A 21,346-nucleotide genomic window follows, 5' to 3' on the forward strand; every position below is an offset into this window, starting at 1 on the left:
TCCCCGCTGAGCACGGAACCAGACATGGGGCTTGATCCCAGGACCCTGAGATCAGGACCCGAGCTGAAATCAAGACTTGGCTGCATAACCAACTGTGCCACCCAGGTGCCCTGTCTCAGCCTCTTTGCCAGAGGAAAAGGGGTCTTAAAAACAAACTGCAAGCCCTAGGAACCTAACACTATTAAAGATGCGCCAAAAGGGACGTCAGTAGTGCTTTAATCTCATTTTCATTTGAAGAAACTGATGCTAATTAGGCGGAGACTTGCCCAAGGTCACCCAGCCTTGTGTGGCACCACAGGCCCAGGACCTAGAACCCCTAGCTCCAGGCTGTGCAACCCCCTCCCCGAGTCTCCTGGGCTCCAGGCAAACACAAGGGGGAAACTCATGGCCCTGTTTGGTCAGAAGGCTCCTGAGGGTGGGGGTGGTGCCCTCAGCGTACAGCACAGTGGGGCACAGAGGAGATGACCGATGCTGGCTGAATGGGGGTATCAGAGGATGACCTTCAGAGACAGGATGATCCCGAGCACCAGGGATGAAGAGAAAGTCCCATCTGGAGTGAGAGAAATGAGGCCAAGGTTGTTGCAAGGGCACCCAGCTGTTGGAGATCCAGCTGTGCTTCGGTTCACAGGGCCGGTCTCTGTCGGACATGGCTCATCCTGAGCTACAGCCCTCCAGAGAGGCTGGGGGGCTGCCCCTCGCCCCCAGGAGCCATCCTGTTGCCTTGGTAGTGAGCTGGGCCACTGGCCAGGGGTCCTGATCCCCCCTCCAGGAGCATGCCGGACTCCCCCGTGCCAGGGAAGCTGAGTCTGAGGCAGCAGGGCTAAGGGCCCCCTCTGCAGTTCTCTGATGACTCATCCAACAGCCTGGCAGGCAGAGAGAGGAACAAGCGGCCCGTTGAGAGGTTAACCCAGAAGTTGGCAGCTGAACCTGTGAAGGGCACGGGAAAACAGGCTGACCCTCACCTCCCAGGGGCACAAAATCACAGCCTGGGAGCTGTACAGCTTCTCTGGTGCCACATGACCATGACTCAGACCCTCACTGATAGCCTCCAAGTTCAAGAAGCTATTCTCAGGATACTCTGGCCTGAGAGTAGCTCTCCTACACATTCACACATGTTTGCTCCCTCTCTCCTTCCCCACTTCTACAAGGGTTCTGGCCTACAAAAAACAGGGTTCTGCATTAAGCCTGGGACTGCTGGCCAGGTGGCCTTCCTAGCCCTGAGCTTTGCCCCTGGCTTGCTGCCTCAGACCACTGCCCTGCAGCTTTGCCCCTTCTTTCTCCTGTAGCTTGTGGGGAGTGAAGACTGAGCCAATTAGGTCTCTGCCTTTGAAGGCAAGTCAAAATTCTGATCCATTACTCAGTCTGGACGCTCTCCCCAGCTCCACTCTGGCCTCAAATGTATACTGCTCCTCTCTCACTGTCAGAGCCGAAGATGTGGGCACGGGTAATAGCCAAACCCACTGAGCTCACCTACAAGGCCACAGAAACCAGAGGGGAAAGAAAAGGTGTGTTATTTTTTCAGTATTCTTTTAGGGCCTGGTGCACGTGCACTGCTTGTCTGTCTTCTATGGGGCCTCGATGACCACCCCCCCCGGAGAAGTCTGGTGGTTGCAGTGACTGGGACGGTACCAGAGCAACCCTTGGGCATATCTGTAGGACATGCCTGTTGTGGGCAAGGCTCCTGGGCCCTGAGACAAACTTGGCTCCCTCACCAGCTAGTAAAACTCTTCTGTCCAAGTTGGGGAATTCTTTTTTTTTTTTTTTTAAGTAGGCTCCATGCCCAGTGTGGAGTCCAATGTGGGGCTTGAATTCACAACCCTGAGATCAAGACCTGAGCCAAGATCAAGAGTCAGATGCTTAACTGACTGAGCTACCCAGGTGCCCCCAAATTAGGGAGTTCTTAATGTGGGTTCAAGGACAGCCTCAGGATGGTCTGTGAGCCACAGAAACCATATACAATTTGTATTTTTACAGGGAAGAGCTCCACAGCTTCCATCATATTTTCCAAGGGTCTGACATTCCCCAGAAGGTTGCTGTAGTCTCTTTAGAAGATCAAGGCCATGATTCTGACACCGCTCTTTCATGACAAAGAAGAGCTCAATAATGTAGCAGTTTCCTACCTGACTGCAAGTTAGAATAACCAGATGAGTTCTAAAATGCACTTGCCCTAGACCTACTGAAACACTTGCGGGCATTAGGCCCAGAATCTGTATTTTTGACAAATTCTCTGGGTGATTCTGATGCCAAGGGGTCAGAGACTACCATCTGACCCCTGGTCTATACTGTAAGGCTGTCCTGTCCAATATGGCACCACTAGCCACATGTGGCTATTTACATTTAAGTCAATTAAAATTAAATAAAATTTAAAAATCAGTCCCTCAGTTACACTAGTTACCATATTGGACAGTGCAGATACAGAATGTTTCCATCAGTGCAGGAAGTTCAATCAGACAGTTCTTGTTTACAACTATGATAGCAAAGTTTTCTCTGACAGCAAAATCTCTGCTCCTAGGATTCTGCAACAGGACTGGAATCTAGGCTAAATGAATTGCTGATTAACTGGAAGGTACAAAAATATGTTTTATTTTGATCTTCAGTGATGATTACCTTCACATTTCAGTTCCCTTTTTTAATAAGTGCAGTAAAAACACCAGACTAGGAACCAGAAGAGAGGGGTTCTAGCCTTGGCAACTTTTTAAAAAAAAGCCAGTGGGACCATTTTTGTCAAATGAACTCATAGCTCAACGCCCAGTATATAAAAGAGCTGGAAGCACGTAAATGATATGTAACTCATATGAGAAACAGCTGTTCTGCTAGAGAAGGTGGGCAGGAGCCTCATGCGCTCAACTTCCCTTCATCCACCAAGGATTTCTGTGGAATCCTACGTCTTCTCTTCTGAGGAAGAGAGCTTGAAAACCAGTGGCCTAGGAAATCTTGTGAGGTTCCTTCTAGTTCCCCAAATGTAACTGATCTGTCAGGATCATCTGAGGGCAGGATGACCAAGTCAGAATGATCACTGTCGATATTCACTAAGCACCTACCATTTACTGACCTCATTTTCAGATGTGAAGACAGGCTCGGAGAAGGCCTGGGGCCTGCCAGACCAGCAACACAGTTACAAGTTGCAGAGGTGGGGCTGGACCCACGCGACTATCTCCAAGCCTGTCTCCAAGCCCGCATGCCCAAGCTCGAGCAGGCCACTGAGATGCTTCTCTCAGCTGCTTCTGACTTGTGGGGACCAAATGAGGCAGTCGGTCTGCCTGGTCCGCAGAAGATGCTGAATGAAAGCTCATTCTCTTGCCCTTCACCTGCCTCACGAATGCCATCACCAAGACAATGGGACTTCTCGGTGTTGGCACGACAGAGACAAGGTGTTCAGCTGTAGCGAAGGCATTTAACATGCTGAGCCTCAGGTCTCTGCATACAAAAGGCAAATAAAAATCTGTTTTACAGGGTCATCCTGGAAATGTCCACTGAGGGACCAGGGCAGACCAGGGCAAATCCCTCTCATGACTATTTCATCTGGAAGTAAAAACTTGTCCTCCTCTGAATGCCCAGAGGGGACAAATAGCAGAAGTAGAATGACTCAACTTCCTTAATAAGATATTAGTTGAAAACCAATCTTATTCTGAGGCTTCCTCTTTTAAGCCTTCAGCTTGCCTGGCCACTAGGCCACACTGGGCTGGCTTCTGCCTCTCAAGAATGAGGGGCTGTGAAGGAAGGGGAACCAAGGTCAAGTGCCAGGCAGAGTGAGCTGGCCTGGCAAAAACAGCCATCTGGCCCGGCAGATCCAGAGATCCTCATACCCGCTCAGTCCTGGCTCCCCTTTCTGCCCTGCCTGCTCTCCCTAAACTTCCCTCCCCACACCCCCGCCTCTGTTCTGGCCAGTCTGCTCCTCTCACTTGCCTGAGCACAGCAGCAATGGGTAAGCCTCGGATTCTTTTCCTTTGTTCACCCTGTTGCCCTGGTAGAGAATGCCTTCTTCCTTTATCAATATCTACCTTTTATAACCTATCCCCTCAACGAAGCTCCTGCATCCATGGCACAAGTGTTCAGTGAGTGTCCCCCAAGTGCCAGGGCCTGTACTGACCGGGATCATTCATTCAATGTCTTCTGTGCGTTGGGCACGTGCAAGGTGCTTTATCCACTTCAATGAATCTCACAGAAACTTTGCAAGGTGGGTGGTATTATTCCCATTTTATAGATGAAGAAACTAAGGCTCTAGGAGATAAGTTGCCTGCAGAAACAAATGAGGCCCAATTTACACAACTAGAGCATCTACCATGGGATTAGAGCTAAAGCTTCCTGGCCCTTTCCCCAGGGACCCAAGGATTCCCAGTTCCATTCTAGAATAAAAGTTTACTGGCAGAGGCCCCTGGAACATCAAGGACCTGAGCAGTATTACTACCCATGTGGTTATTACTGCTCCCATTTTAAAAGCCCATAGGATCTGCCCACTGTTCGTATTAATTGCTTAGTCTGTGTAGGCAGGAAGCACAAGAACCAAAAATGAGGGGTCTCCGGTAAAAGCCGAATCAGCGATAAATTGGTCAGACTTCTAGGTGGGTTACACCACCACATGTTCCTGGGATGTTAGAATGTTTAACTTGATTAGTTTTAACAGGTCATTCCATTTTCTTAAAACAACAACAACCCCCTCACTTATAAGGCGCACACACAGAAACATGAATTCCAGGAAAGATGACACTACCTTCACTGGGAGAGTCACTGAAGGATGATGTGCTTTGGCAAGCAGAAAAGTAAGCCAGAGAAGAAGCGGGATGCAAGAAACAATGGAAGGCCCAGGCATCCATAGGATATGTGGGTCAATTTAATTAACCATTGGATGTAAAAAAAAAAAAATAGTTTAAGCCACTTTAAAACATTAAGTTCTAGAAACATTAGCAAGGAAGGAAGGTGGAGGGGGGTTGTTCAATGGGTAATGAGTAACAAGAGCCTTGCCTTTTGGTGAAATTTACATGTAAAAGTGTTTACACTTCATTACAAAAAATTATAGTTTAGTATGTATGTTAAAATCTAAGAGTAACTAACTATAAGGATAGAAATGCAGGGGTGCCTGGGTGGCTTGGCTGGATGAGTGTCCAACTCTTGGTTTTGGCTCAGGTCATGATCTCAGGGGTGCGGGGTCGAGCCCTGCTTTGGGGCCTCTGTGCTTGGCGCAGAGTCTGCTTGAGATGCTTTCCCTCTCCCTCTGCCCCTCCCTCTGCTCACCCGTGCACTCGCACACTCTCTCTCTCTCAAATAAATAAAATGTTAGAAAAAAGAATACAGATACAATTCAGAGTTTCTAAACCAGAAGGGCAAAAAAAGAAAAACAGAAAACTTGATCACTCTAACAAAAGGCAAGGAAAAAAGGAAAAAAATAGCAAAGGAAAAGGACACTAAGTATAAAATGAAAACAGAAATGAAGGTGGCAGAAGTCAGTCGAAGTATTAATGCAGCATTAATCACAAATAGATAAAGCCCACCCATTAAAAGATAGATAGGATTTTAAAAGATCCAGGTAGATGCTTACTAAAAGAGACAAAATAAAATTACATAGAAAGACTGAAAATAAAGGATGAAAAGAGATATGCCAGACCCATACTAACCAAAGACACGTAATATTCGTATCAGACAAAACATTTAAGATGAAAGGATATAACTTATATGCACCTAATAAAGCGCCTCAAAATCCAAAGGCTGGTGGCAAAGTTGAGGCTTTATGGATGAGTGAGGTCTCTGCTTTGGAGTGTTCCGTCAAACAGAACTGCAGGGTCTTATAATACAGCCATCTTTGAACATGGGTTGGGTCTGCTGGGAGATGGGCTCTGTGCTGAGTGTTGGGTGTACACTGAGGAAGAAGACCCAGCCCCTCGAGGAGCTCATAGTCTACTAAGGGAAAGAAACAAGTAGTCAGAAAATTACAATCCAGTAGGGTCACACAGCAACAGACACAGAAACACAGCAGACGCAATGGGAACACTTGGAGGGACACCTAGCTCAGCCTGGTGGGTATCAGGAAAGGCTTCTTGGGCTAAGTCTCAAGGGGTGAGCAAAAACAGCCCAAGAAAAAGAAGGTATTCTAGGTGGAGGGAATGGCAAAAGTTAAGGCACAGAGGTGAGTCTAGGAAGAGTCCCAAACAGCTCAAAGTTGCAGGTGGGCAAAGCTTAGGTCATGCAGGGGTTAAATTCTTAGCAAGAGGGGTAGAATTCAGAGGCAGAGTTCCAGAGGGAAGAACCGACAGGGTAGGGGCAGATGGTGGATGTGGGTACTGACATGTAAACTGTGCCGTTCGGATAGAACTCTCACCCCACCTCCCCAGCCTGGGCTGACAATACCCTAAGCTACAGGCCTCTGGGAGCCTTGCTTAATTTTTTCCCCCAGGTGGAGAGGCTAAGTGGGCACTGGGACCTAGAGACACACTCGAGGAAGGAGGAAGGAGCATTCTGAGTGAGTGGAGGCTGGAGGAATCTCAACCTGCCTGGTATGCCAGCTTGAGGCCTGCTTCCCAGGAGAGCAATTTCTGCCTCAGCATTTTACATTAAGGAGGATAGGAAATTCAAATGCACCTCAATCATTAAAATCTTAGAGATCAATTTTAAAATAAAAACCTGTCATGCCCACAAAAACTCAGTCTCGCCAATTCCACAGGTCAAACTGCTAGGTAAATGAAACATATGGAACAAAATTTCTTTTCTTTTTTTTTTTTTTAAAGATTTTTAATTTATTTATTCATGAGAGGCAGACAGAGAGAGAGAGAGAGAGAGAGAGAGAGAGAGAGAGAGAGAGAGGCAGAGGGAGAAGCAGGCTCCCAAGGAGCAGGGAGTCCGATGCGGGACTCGATCCCAGGACTCTGAGCTGAGGCAGACGCTTAACCATCTGAGCCACCCAGGTGCCCCGGAACAAAATTTCTGACTGTCCTCCAGCCCCCACCACACGCCCGTCAAGGCTGGCTAGCCCCACACGTGCAGAGACCCTGCTGTCTACAGGCCCCCTCAAATGTTCAAGGCAATCACCTCATGTCCATTCTATTAGCACAGGCCTCACCCACTTCCAGCTTCTCCCTGATCCCCTCCCCTCCCAAGTTAATCTTAAAACATCATGTCCTTAAGATAACCTCAGGTTCAAAGACATCTGCTGGCTCTGCACTACTTATGGGCCCAGGATCAATTCTGTGGTCCATAATCTGTCTAACCACTATTTCCCCAAAAACACAGGGTTTGGCTGTGGCCAGTCTGATCTCTCCATGCCCAACTGACTCGCTGCTCAAATCTACAGGTCTGTGTGCGCCATGTCTTGTGGGGGCCACCCTGCACATCCTACTTGCCCTTCACCAGCCAAGCTCGGACTTAGCCTCCGGGAAGTCCCTCCTAATGGCTTCATTGCACTGTCGCCTCCTTTTCTGACCGCCTATGGGACTGGCTCTCCTCACTCTCCTCACCCTCACCCTGGCCCTTAATCATACCATCACCCCCCTTACTCCTCAAATGAAATAACACAGATGAAAGAACTCTGGAAGTAAGAAAGCATTATACCAAGAGGAGACAGCCATTTCTTGTGTGTACAACTCAGAGAACTGTGTCTAGGTAATGCAGCAAACAGAGTTATGGAAAAAGATGCCTCATCAGAGATGCTTAGTATATTTTGCAATAGTAAAAGCTGGAACAAAAATGTCTAATTATGGGGGAGGATAATTATTAGATAAATCATGGTACGTCCATTAACAATGTTTACAAAATGATTTTTAACTATATGGAAAAATGCTGATGGGACACAATATTAACAGAGAAAAGATTCAGATTTATATCTAAAGTATGATCCCACCTAGCCTGTGTCTGTATACTACATCAACCTTTACAAAAATGTACCCAGGGGGTACCTGGGTGGCTCAGTCGGTCAAGCTTCTGACTCTTGGTTTTAGCTGGGGTCATGATCTCAGGGTTGTGGGATGGAGCCCAACATCAGGCTCAGTGCTCAGCACGAGTCTGCTTGTCCCTCTCCCTCCTCCTCTGTCCGCCCCCACCCTGTGTGCATGCTCTCTAAATAAGTGAAATATTTTAAAAGGGGCACCAGGGTGGCTCAGTCGGGTAAGCGTCTGCCTTCAGCTCAGGTCATGATCTTAGGGTTTGGGGATCGAGTCCCACGTTGGGCTCCCCACTCAGCGGGGAGTCTGCCTCTCTCTCTCTCCCTCTGTCCCTCCCCCCTCCCTGCTCGTTCTCCCTCTCTCTCAAATAAATAAAATCTTTTTTTTAAATTACGATTTTTTATTTATTTGACAGAGACACAGCGAGAGAGGGAACACAAGCAGGCGGAGTGGGAGAGGGAGAAGCAGGCTTCCTGCGGGGCAGGGAGCCTGACGCGGGGCTCGATCCCAGGATCCTGGGATCATGACCTGAGCCGAAGGCAGACGCTTAACCGACTGAGCCACCCAGGCGCCCCCCAGTTACCGGTTTCTTGTATATCCCCCCCAGAGATGTTCTCTGGGGAGTATTACTTTCATAACGAAAACAAGCGATCACTAGAAAAGGGTCTCATGGTATGGGATAAGAACTGAAGAGGCATCTGGTTCACATTCTGTGAGTGGGGCTTAATAAATACGTGATAATAAATACCCCCAACCCACACCACCTGCACTGGCAGCCTCATCAGAATCTCTGTGGCTGGTCAGCAAATGCTACCGAAACAGGGGGCTGGAGGTGGACAAGCCCGTCCCTCCTGGTTTTGGTTTTCATTTCTGTCTCTTTCTTGTTTCCCACTGGGGGCTGTGGGTTTTATCAGTTATGACTCAAGAAGTAGGAAGGTGCTCAAAGATGGCCCTGTCAGCCGTCCTCAACTCTGAAAGCCACGGCTTCCTTGCTTTTATTTATAGTCACCAAGGCCAAGTGTGAGCAATAGTGAAGGCCAGTGCTAGTGCGGGATGTAAGAAACACTTGAGGGCACAAGTGGACCCATAGAGAGTGGGACACACAGCACAACTGGCCCTGAAACAAAGCCACCAGCCCCTCCTTGCCTGCTTATGCCACGGGTGGGACCCAAGGGTTGGTCTGAATCTGGGAAACCTGAAGGAGGCAAGCTGTTCTAGTGAATCTCTCCTACCTTCTTTACGTAATTATCTGACCCCCTGTTTTTTTAATCTGTATTTTGTTTTCAACTACAAAAGTAATACTTGTTCACTGTAAAAATTTCAACCATACAAAGTGCTTAGAGAAAAAGAAAGAAAGAAGGAATTTTGCCCCATTTCCTCCTCCCTACAATGTAAGAAACCCTTAAATTTGGTGTAAATCCTTCTATCTCCATGCCCAACTGACTCGCTGGATTTGTGCACAGGGCTCTTACGTCAAAGTACATATTCCTAACCATAACACTCTATTTTCATGTGATCTAAATTAGCATACATATATAAAGTTTGGGACTATTTTTAAAAGAAACATGGCCTTATAGATATCTAATATTCTACCAGTTATATCTCTCACTTAACAATAGATTATGGTCGGTGCCTGGGTGGCTCAGTCAGTTAAGCGTCCAACTGTTGATTTCAGTTCAGGTGGTGATCTCAGGATTGTGAGATCGAGCCCCAAGTCGGGCTCCATGCTGGGCGTGGAGTCTGCTGAAGATTCTCTTCCCCTCTTCCTCTGCCCCAGCCCTCCACTCCCTCTCTAAAAACAAAATTAAAAAGACCTAAAAAAACAACAAAAAACCCACAATAGATTATGGACACTGTCCCACTTCAATGTATGTAGCTCTCTCGCATTTTTTTTAAATGGCTCCATAAGATTCCATGGTATAAATGTACTATCATTTCTTCACCTATTCTTCTATGGATATTCTTGCAAATTGTTCCCAATTTTTCACTCTTATAAGTATTACTGCAAAAACAAAACCAAACCCAAAAAACCCTTTATTCACTTCTTTGTGCACTTGTATAGGTAAATTCTAGGTAAATACCTGGACCCGGAATTTGAGGGTGACCCTCTGCATGGTCACTCTTTTCTTGTTTCTATGTGTCAGGAAAGTAGGCAGCATTGATCAGTCCGGGACAGGTGGTTCCCAAACATTATATTAGTTATTTGCTAGAAAGATGCTACCCTTGCTTTCAAGGTGCTTGTAATCTAGTTGGGGAGAATGGCCGGCTGGATAAATAAAGGAATCACAAAATGATCTTGGGATCAAAAGGGCCTTTGGGGGTCACTTATTCCAACATATCACTTATTAATCCTGAGGATGGCCTCCCAGCTACATAATAGGATGGCCTTGGAGTCCAAAGGTCTGAGTTCGAGTTCGAACTGTAGTCTCTAACACTCGGGTGGGTGACCAGGTGCAGATCACTTACTCTGAAACTCAGATGTCTCATCTGTAAAACAGGGATGCTCAAACTGAAACAACAGGATTTTACAGGACAACTAGATGCAAGAAGCAATCTTTAAAGGCCCAATACTGTGTCTGGAACACAGTGGGTGCTCTGGTAAACGTTAGCAAAACCTCCATTGAGAAGGAAGCTGATACGAGATGAGTGGTCCTTTCCGGGACTGGAAGTACCAATTGTTTGAAAGTCCTTGCCTCTGCAGAGCTGAAATCCACCTCGCAAAGCCTCTAGCCAGCAGCCCTAGTGTCAAGAGGAAGGTCTGGAACAGAAGCTGTCAAAGGAGGAAGGGAGAATCCCAAGACCAGAAGGGTATAAGCAGTCAGCAAGGCAAGGCCAGCCTATGAAGGGGATATTCTTTGAAGTGCATTCTGCACGTGCTGCCCAGCCTCTCCCTCTGCTGGCAGTGCCGAGCTCCGAATGGACTGAGGAACGAGCTGCTGGCGCCTAAGGAACCAGGACCCAGAATTCCTTGACAGCTCAGGTTGCAATTAGCTGTCCTGTGGACATCTTTGGGTGTTTTCAACAATCTGCTGCTACGTGTGTACACGTTAATTACATGCCGGTGTCAGTAACAATAAAAATAATGGCAGCTATTATTGCCTCCTACATATTAGGTAATGCACGCATTATTTCCTGGACCCTCCCAGGAACTCTGTGAGCAGGGCACTAATAGTGTTCCCTTTACACGGAGGAAGAAACTGAGGCTCAGGAGCTCAAGTAATTAGTCTGATGCTACTCTGCAAGGAAGCGGCAGAAGCTGGATTTGTGCACAGGGCTCTTACGTCAAAGTACATATTCCTAACCATAACACTCTATTTTCATGTGATCTAAAGCTTAAAGAATTGAGACCCAAATGCAGAAGCTGCCACAAGCTAAAGGTTTGTTAGTGAGGAACCCAGGGACTGACCCAGGAGGAGGCATCTCAATTAGGGAGCATAAACACGGCTCTTTAAAGCAACTTTAAAATGGCAATGGGAAGCAAAGACTCCAAGCTGGACACGTGGCAGGCCCATGTTCCTTAGTCTACCCATGCCCAGCATGGGTATCAGGTCATGCATACTTGGGCCCATTGCAAGGACCGATTCTATGACAAACTTCAAATGTGCCATGCATTTTAGAAGGTCTGGCTCCAGGCTATTTTACTGTGGTTTTTGTTGTTGTTTGTTTTGAGCATCAGCTAGCATCCTCACAAATATGGTCGGTAGTTTGTCTCCAGGCCCCTGATAAAGGGCATTGTGTAAGCTTTAAAAGAAAAGTGTTACAACGGCATTTTCAATTCAACTTTTGAATCCTTTGCATGAGGAGAGCCAACAGCGTACTGGGGCATCATTGATCCACATGGACAATTATGGAATTGGTGTGCAGGAGAACGGGGGCGGGGCGGTAGGGAGGGGAAAAAACCCAAAACAACCATACGCATGCCTCATTTTATACAAGAACCAGCAGGGAATTTTTTACGTATGTTATATCAAAAAAAATTTCAAGTGTGTTTCGTGGGGTATTTTGTGTCATTAAACATCTTGATTAAGCGGGGCTGCAGTGTATACCGTTTGGTAATGATCGATTTCCAAAGATTACAGTGCCATAAACTGCCCCGGACACTAAAATCATGCCAAACACAATCAGCTTTCTTTTGATGAGTCAAAACGCACTTCTGACTCTTGTCAAGCCTTGAGGTCATCATGACAAGCAACACTTGGTTGTGAAAAACAGTTCTCCTTCTTTAACCTTCTGAATTGGATTCTGAGCAAGAAGTTCCCTGGGCTATGGTTAATCCCACTGAAATACAACTACTGCCCTCCTCTTGGCTGGTAACTCTGTTTTCCCAGGTGGGACTGGCTTCGAGCAGGGTCGACCTGTATGCAGAGCAGATGGAGAAAGACAGGTTCAGCCTCCCTGTGAGGGAGGAGGCTTCAAGTTCATTGTAGTCACTGGTGACTGGTTTTGAAATTGAGGAACTCGTTTGAGGAACTTCAGATAAACAAGAAACCCAAACAACTCGGTTTTCCACAGAAGACTTCCAATGCACAGAAGTAAGTGGAAGGAAGCACACGGTCCAGCTCTGCTTTTTGGCAGGGGAACCCTGACCATGGCCTCATTTCAGACGCTGCCCTACACACCCTTTGACAGACTGGCCTGAGTGACAACTTGAGGACTTGAGCAGCAAAGGTGACTTTGACATGTCCCTTTATATTACAGGGTCACACTCTTGTCCTCCTTCAGGAAGGGAAGAAAGTCATGGGGCCTGTGTATAACGGAATATTCAGAGGCTCTCAGAATATTCCCTGGTCAAGGAGGGGAAACCATGCATAGCCTGTGGCTTTTTCAGCCTCTTTCAGACCAGCAGGGCCCAGAAGGACGAATGTGGATGTCAGTCTTGTACTTTCACTGGACCATGAATCCTTAGTCAGGGATTCCCATGCTCCAGGTGCTGTGCTGGCCAGCAGATGCCATGGTGACCAAGACAGACATGGTCCTTGCCCTCACAAGGCTGTCACCACTGCAACCCTGGAAAGGCTTTTCTGGAATGCTGGACTTAATTACGAAGAAGCACTGTCACGGGTCAGCCTTTGAATCATTTGCCTACAAACCTGTGTCAGAGTGGCGCCAAGCACATGGGATTTGTCATTGTGTCACTGCCTTCCCTGTTCCAGCCTGGAAGGCTAGGCTAAGTCAGCCATACCTTTAATAGCTGGCTACTTGTCTGCTTCTGCTCTGAACTATGTGTGAGCACACACTTCTCCTGACAGTGCCTTCGCCTCTGCAACTGCGTTCCTTTCCTCCCAGACTGCCAAAGTTTCCAGATTGTTCTCAAGCTCCTTTTCCAAGCTGACAGATCCCACCCAGGTACCTGCAGAATGGGAGGTGGGGCTCCTCTCCTCTGAAGTCTGCGTGTGACAGTGCTGGGTCAAGCTGGACAAGGCAAACCACACTGGCTGCGATGCCTTTCTGGCTCCCCGCCAGCCCCCACAGTCGGGGATCACAATTTAGCACCTGCAATGTCGGTCTTCCCCCCTGCCACATAAGCTCCTTGAGGGGAGTATCTCCATTATCCTCGTTTTCATATTCTCGCACCTGCCAGAGCCTGCCGTATGTGACATTCCTGGCAAAGGCTCACTGAAAGGATGACTGATACACTCTTGAAGAATATACTAGTGTCCTGGCTCTAAAAGCCTGGCAGGTCTGGCATCTGAGTGTCCAGACTGTCCATTCACCTGGCGAGCAGGAGTGGGCAGAGCCTGGTGACCAGGGGTGGCTGTATTCTGACTGCACCCTAGCAAGAAGGTGTCACGCAAACTGGCTACTGAGCCACCCTTGTCCCCTTTCTTAAATGCTGACCTTGAGACCCAATTATTTCCAATTCTTTGAGAAGACCCTTCTGTGCTGGACAATATCTGTCTGGGCTCCAAAGTGCACATATATGCTCAACGGGAGGTGGTACACAAATCTCTGCCTTTTACATTTATCTCTAGAAAGCTATTCCTGCCTCTCAAAGTATGTCATCTGCCAATAGTACAGTCCCAACAGTAAGCTGGGACTACTGAGCAGAGGCTCAAGAGCCTGGTTCATCCAACTAACTTCTTGTGCCAAAGGAGTCCGTTTCTAATCTTAATTGGTGACAGCATCCTCATTTGAGGTTGGCTAAGGCCCCCTTTCCTCCTAAACCTCCCAGTCATCCCTAGTATTGACCAGTAGACCAATATTGACTAATTCTGGCCCAGTGAAAGGCAATGTCAATGAAAGCAGAAGGCGGGTGGTGGTTTCAGATACAACAGCTCTTTGAACTTACAGGGGTCACCATCCAGATATGACATCATGCTCTGCCCACAGGGAAGAGCTTCTTCACAGAGAGTTGCTGGATGAATCCAGTTGGAATGACCCCTGACTACTCTGGCTTTTCCGGTCACCTGCGTGCCATGGGCAACATGTCCCTTCTTCATAGTGGGAAGATGCAGAAGAGTTTCTTGGTGCCCAGTGGGTCTGTACCCTCACGGTCGATCATTAATAGCATCTGAATGCCCACTCTGGGTAAGACACTGCTTGGGGAGGTAGGAAGGTGCCCTAAAGGTGCAGGCAACCTTTGAGACTTCCAGGTAACCCTGCCCAGAATTGTATTCTCTTATCAACCTTGACCTCCTTTTGGTTACACAAACTCATGGTAAAAGAGAGTGTCAAGTGAATAGCCTTCTGTTTACTTTTTCTTAGGCCCGGAGCAGCTGCTCTGGCCCCACCCTTCCCAGGTCTGGCAGAGCTTGCTGAAAGACTGACAGGTCAAGGTGGGGGAATAAAGGAGGAACTAGTTAAAAAATCCAATTCCTACTCCAGGAGTATACTGTTCCTTTGTTCAGGGAAAGGAGGCTGGACTTTAGTTCAGATTCTGCCATTAACTAGCCATGTGGCCTTGGGCAACTCACTCAGCTTCCTTGGGCCACCATTTTCTCTTCTGTAAAATAGGGGAGAATGTGAACTAATGGTCATTTCCAGGCTGTAATTCTAAGAGCTCTTTCTTGACAGAGTGGTTGAGGCCTAAAGGTCACTTAGCCATGCTTGCCTAAAATGATGGTTGGCTAGTTCAGATTGATTGGGTGTGCCTATGGGGCTGAGGGGGAGCCTGTGACCACTTGCAAGGCAATGCTAGTTCTTCTCCTGAGGCTTCAATAAAGTCAAGCCCTCTTTGTGGGTAACCCTGGACATTGCCTACAGATGTCCCTGACCATTAGCTGTCAAGCTCAACACCAACTCCACGGGTCTAGAACAGAGAGTTTTGAACAGACTCTTTGTCTTGGTGGATGCCTGGTCATGGCCTTAGTGGGAAGAGGGTGAGCAGAAGCCATAGCAACCAGAAACTGGGGGGCAGGAATGGCTCAGGACTTTCCTCTGCTGCTTATTTCTGAGTCCAAACACCAGCCCTGGCTGTGTAGACAACTGAAGTAGTGGCAGGCTTGGAATGACAGTAAAATGACAGTTTCCTGACGTCCAGGGTTTAATCTAGCCTTTTCAATCATAGGCACTCTTCGGAACTTCCAACTCAGGTGGCAAAAAGAAAGACAGGTAGGAAAGGGTTCCCCAAAAGGTCTTTCACACCAAAGCATGGTTTGCTCTCTCTGCTCTTTGCCAAGGGGTTTCCCAGCTCCCCGGAGCCAAAGCTCCCCTCCTGCTTCTTTGCTGACTGTCACTGGAAGCAGGCCATTTTCCACCCTCAAGGTGGCTGGACTCAGGAGTACAGTGACACCACTGATCTGGGCTCTGTGCCTTGTTCACATGACACCCCCCCCACCCCCCCCCGCCAGGGGATCCATCTCTCTGTTGGTTGGCAAACCTTGGGAGCCTCCCATTTGTTTCCTTATCCCTGCCTCCAAAGCCCTTCAGCTGAAATAAAAGTGATCTTTGGCAGAGGGCTTCTTTTTTTTTTTTTAAGTTTATTTATTATTATTATTTTTTTAGTAATCTCTAAGCCCACCATGGGGCTCGAACTCATGACCCCCAGATCCAGAGTCACATGCTCTTCTGATTGAGCCAGCCAGGTGCCCCGTGGCAGAGGGCTTCTTGACAAGGTCTGCTCAAGACTTCCTTTGCCATTGTGCTGGGGAATAAGTTGCCTGTCACCTACACCCCTGCACGGGTGACTCACCTTCTAGAGAAAGTGCTCTGCTCACCTAAGCAAAGCTGCCTGGAAAATGACTAAGGCACCTATCAAATGCACTCTGTGAGGCTGACCAGTTAGTGAGCCGGGTCCAGACACTCTGCCTCTCACCTCCAGCCTGAAGTCAAGTGTGGAGCTGCCACTCCAGGCCTGCTGGTTTCATTTTCATCTGAACCGAGCTCCACATGAGGCTTGACATCCGGTGATCTATTTTTTCTAAAAACTAGGTTCACTTTAGAAATGACTCTTTGGCCATGAAGACAGCTTCCCCAAGAGAAAACAAAATGTTATTTAAAGGGAACGTCAGCCTGGTGGGAGCCTATATTTTTGTTTTGTATTAAGAAGAGGAAAAAGCACTTTAAAATGTAGCAGGAAACTTTTTTTCCTTGGGTGATTAAAGGAGGATCTGCAAGCCCCTGACTACAGATCCAGGACCCCCAGATATGGTAGTGGCAATAAGCTGACAAAAATGTATTTATAAGGGGTCAAGGACGGTGGTGAGAACCTTACCCCACGGAACCAAAATCTCCCTCTGAGTCCCTCAAACAAAGAACAAGTCCTTGCTGACTTATATTCTATACAGTATTTTCCCATTTTTCATCTCCAGAGCTAAAGCTGGGACCCCCTTCACCACATGGGGGTGGTGGTGCACAGAAGGGAGTCCTAGCAAGGCCCAGCCCAGCTTCTGGCTCAGAGTCCTGGGGGTTGCCGAGGGTGCCCTGGGTTTAGGATCACCAGCTCTGATCGGGCACAGCCTGGGCCTCTGTTGGCTCCTTTGGAGGGTGGTGAGGGTAGTATTTACTACACGACAGGAAGAAGGTGACAGCGAAACCCCTACACAGAAGAAACACCCCCCCGGAGGTCCTCCTGAGAAAATGACTGCCCTGTCAGGCAGCCTGACCCTTCCTGACATCATCTTACAGAAAAAAGGCAACGAGGACCATGACTATTACTACCACGACCACCACCATCACCATTTATAGGCGTCATGTTCTGTGGCTTATTATGTGCGAGGCACTGAGCTCAGCACTTTATATATATTCTCTCATTTTCTACTCGAAACAACCCCATGAAGTATTTCTGATCCCATTTACAGATGAGGCACCCGATGCCCAGGGAAGTGAAGTGATTTGCCTGAGTCACACAGGCAGACAGTGGCAGACCTGGACCTGACCCAGGTCTGTCTGACTTGACAGCCTAAACCCCCACATTTGATATTGGAGACACCGCAGACTTGCTCTATTGCTCTGGCCAAAACACTTGACCACTCTGCCTTAATTTCTGCATCTGTAAAACAAAGATAAGCAGATTCATCCAGAGGATGTGCTCTTCATCTTTCAGCCTTTTATTAATAAGTAATTATGAATAACCAACACCAGTTAATAATCGTTAGCAATACTTGTTAGCATAAATAGATAAATAAAGCAACCAGCCTGGTTTAGTTACATTCAAAACTGGCATGTTTTGGGGGGGGAGCCCAATTTAACCTTTCATGAGTAGGTTAGTAGACAAAGCAGTGAACTAGAGGTCCAGAAATGTGGGCTTAGATTCTGGGCATGACAATGACGTCCTGAGTAATCTCATCCACTTTACTCCTCCTTACGAGTCTTCCTTTTCCTGATCTTTGGTCCTGCCTTTCTTTACACTAGTGTTGTAAAAAAATAGCAAAAAAAAAAAAAAAAAGGCTACAAAGTACCATTACTCTTGAAGCCATATAATTTTAAGGGATTTCTATCAGGAGGATAAGGGGTTAAATGACGTAAAACAGCAAGTCAGGAAGAGGATCTTTTAAACTCATACAAAGAAGGGCACACAGGCCACTCAGGAAAAATGACTTTTCTCTGTAGTATCACTCGGGTAAATAAGACAAGCCAAGAACTAAAGGCTCCATACCCAACATACTTCAATGTCTCACTCAGCTCAACTGAAATGTTCTACTACCCAATTTGCCCTAAGTTTAGCTTTCTATTTCTAATCTGCTTTCAACATTTCAGTCAGCATCACCAAGTACATGCAAAGCCTTCACACGTGCATCACTTCAAACGCTCATCCCACCCCTTGAGGATGCTCAGCCCCCACTCCTTTCCCTTCCTCCCATCGTGTGCCGAGGCAGAGGGCTTGGCTTATCCTTACAGTTCCCCAAATCCACTGACATGGAATTGTCTCCCTTCCTGCCAATTTCACACCAGTGCCATCAAAAGTGCCCATAATGCTCAGATGTTTCCAGTTTAACTGAAATACTAAAATGGGGCAAACAGGAAGCATCAGACACAACTGCGGTAGTGACTTATTAATCACGAAAGCAGAATTTTAGTTGCATTTTAACCTTTTGCCAGGAAAAAAAAAAACAGCTTTGAGATGATGGAAGCCATTGGTACAAATATGCTGCCTATATGAGTATCAAGCTGACTTATACTTTTAATTTAGGACTGAGTTTGGTTCTACACTTTTCTTAACTATCCTCCCAGAAAGAGCATCTGTCAGGCCAACCAAATATGAATCTGTCAGCTCTTCATCAAGGCAGGCAGACCTGTTAGAAACGCTCATGTGCTATCCACTGAGACAGGAAAAAAAATAGGAAATTCAAAGTGACTTCTCGGGCCAAAATGATAGAACGCTCTTAAGAGGGTGCCAACAACAAAGAAAACAAGCCTGGATGAAGCTTTGCCTTTCCCATCTCTACAGAGATCTCTCACCAGACCTTGGCCAGGATGAATTGTTACCATGAACCAAAAAAAAAATCACAACAGTTGCCTGGAGTTGGACAACCAATCAGGGCAAGCCTACTTCTCAACATTAAATGATATACAAACACTCCAAGCAGATCACAAAGGAGTCAGTGTTCAACAGGAGAACCAAAATGAGGAACCAAACCTCCATCTGTTGAGGCGAAACGGCCAACCAGACATTTTTGTTTAATAGATGAAGGCTCATTTGGCAGGGTCTCTGTCTGTGGTGCCGCTCCCACAAACCCTAATAGAGAATACCAGGGCCAAAAAACCCCCTTTAGAACTGCTCCTTATAATCTGAAAACAGGCAGAAGGTGACCTAAAGCTTGGCAGCATACTGCTGTCTGATTTTACAAAAGGGCTGGAACATACACCTGGGTACGTATTTCAAAAATTAAAGTCAGAGACTCTAACTTTTATTTTTGAGACCTTCTGAGAAGTTCGCCACACCCTTCAAAATAAAGGAGGATGTTTTAAAGATGTCAGAGGTCTGGCATCACTGCACCCAAGGAACTGACTTTGACATCACTTAAAAAACACCCAAGAGTAAATCCAAATACATCATAAGCACAAGCACCTGTCCTCTCATGGTGAGAGCAAAAATACCACACCAAACTTCTCCCTTCTTCTTGCAACTAAGTCCCTTCGTGTGGTCCTGGTCCAGGGAAAGGAACCTGGGTAAGACACCAGTGGCCCAGGCTCCTCACCCTGAGTTCTAGCTATGATGAATACTAACCCCCCCACCTGCCTCAGGTACCTCACCTTTAAAAGAGGACAACACAGTCTTACGTCTTCACCCAGATGTCTGAAGGAAAAAGGAGCTTACAGGTATGAAGATACAGAGTAAAAAAAAACACACATCACTAATGTTAAGATACTATCTGCCTCTAATCTTTCAGACAGACCATGTTTCTAGTCAAGGGGTTTTCAACATTTTTCCTGGAATGAACTTCAGACTGCTATTTTGTACTGGGCCCCACTTCTCATCATTTAATTTCACTTAGGCTTTTAGATTCCTTAATCAAATCACTCGTGTTCACTATCTCCAGTGAACAAAAATAATTCTGCCACTTACGCCACTGATTTCTGTACGTTTTCTCCATTCATCCTCTTCTCCCCACACTACTTCCCCCGTTCACCTTTTAAGACCGAAGGCAACATTTAAAACTCCAATTTGGAAGGAAACGCTTTTTCTGAAGTTACCCATCACCAAGGAGGCTTCTGGGCAGGTGGGAGTCTGCACTGTACAAGAGGCCTCTTTCTGCCTGGTGCCCCGTGGGCTTCCCAGATGGGAATATTACACCGGAGCCCACAGATCAAGTCCTGAGTGAGCGGACAGAAGGGTCAGGGTAGGAAAGAGGATGCTGAGAGTGGCCAGCACTGCCCCGCTGGGTGCCAAGGGCAGGCTCTGCGCCTTCTCCCCGCCTCCGGGTGTGACCAGAGAACTTCCCAAGGGAAGGCCGAGGGTTTCACTGCCAGGGCAGGTGGGAGGGCGCACAGACCCGGAGCGCTTGTGCATCGGCCACCTTTCGTCCCGAGCCGAGGCGAGTTCCCACCCTGGGGGCACCCAGGGAGAGGAGCACGACGGGCGGGCTTGGCGGCGGGGCAGGTGAGCGCCGGGGAGACGGGGTGCTGGGGAAGGGGAAGCAGGGCGCCCCTTCGCGCGCTCTGGGCGCGTGTGCGGCCTGCGGGGGTGCGAGGCGAGCACTGCGTGCGACCTTGGCCCTGGCAGCGTGGTGTGAAGCGAGCGTTCGCGGCCCGCCGCCGAGGGCCCCCACGCGAGTGGATCTGACCGGCCGCGCCGCCGACCCCCACCATTCCGGGCGGCGGGCCAGGCCGCGGCCCGGCCCCGGACTGAGGGGCGACTCATCCCCGCCGCTCCCTCGGCGCCCCGCTCCGGTCCCCGCGGTCCCGCCCAGTCACCTACCGGCTGAGCGCCGATCTCCCCAACCAGCGAGTGTCGCGCTCCCCTCGCCCGCGCTCTCCCGCCGCCGGCCGCCGACCGCTGGGCTCCGGGACTACGGTCGCCCCGCCCCGGCCTCGAGCCCCGCCCCCTCACCGCCTTCCCGGCCGCCCCCGGGGCCACGCCTCCCCCAGCGGCTGCAGATTTGCCCCGCTTCGCGCCTCCTTGCTCTGGCCGCACCTCGACCCTTGGCCCCGCCCACTCCTCCAGTCTAACCAATGAGCCGGCGCGTCCCCGCTGGTCCCGTCGTACAGCCCCTAGCAGAGATTGGCTAGGAGGGCCTCGTTTCCAGAAATGGGCACTATTTCCGGACAGTGTTTATAGAGCCGAGATTGCTAGGCGGACAGATTGACAGAAGGCGGAGGCGGCCAGGGTGTTGGTGTAACCACACATGCGCATTGGGCTTCTGGCAGTCTTTTTTTTTTTTTTTTTTTTTACGGGTTGCGTGCTTCTGGAGGTTACGGGAAGGAAGGTCAAGTGTGCGCATGCGTGGGCACCCCAGCCTTGGACTCAGGTTACCTTGGAGACGGCGAGGCGCTCTCCCTCCTGGGTCTGGTTCTGCTTCCTCTTTGCACTTAGCCCTGGGCGGCTGAGGAAGGTGTGGAGCGGGGAGCGGGGAGGGGGGCGGGCGGGGGGCTTAGAA

General features: G+C 48.4%; 1 protein-coding gene across 3 annotated transcripts in view; it reads right to left on the bottom strand.

Annotated features, from left to right (window-relative positions):
• Nucleotides 1-20,795, bottom strand: part of MAP3K14 (mitogen-activated protein kinase kinase kinase 14) — a 42,736-nt gene extending 21,941 nt beyond the window's left edge. Inside the window, exon 1 of one of the 3 annotated variants that reach the window (XM_025861707.2) lies at nt 20,668-20,795. The gene's annotated coding sequence lies outside the window, so the exon portion shown is untranslated. Of the gene's footprint in view, nt 1-5,676; nt 5,871-20,667 lie in introns of those variants that run through there. The other 2 variants (XM_073889198.1, XM_073889197.1) reach the window with 2 other exon arrangements.
• Between the last annotated feature and the right edge of the window lie 551 nt (nt 20,796-21,346).

This window comes from Callorhinus ursinus, unplaced genomic scaffold (assembly GCF_003265705.2).
Source record: "Callorhinus ursinus isolate GAN/ISIS: 27379988/994484 unplaced genomic scaffold, GSC_fseal_2.0 scaffold102, whole genome shotgun sequence".
Taxonomy (NCBI): Eukaryota; Metazoa; Chordata; class Mammalia; order Carnivora; family Otariidae; genus Callorhinus; species Callorhinus ursinus.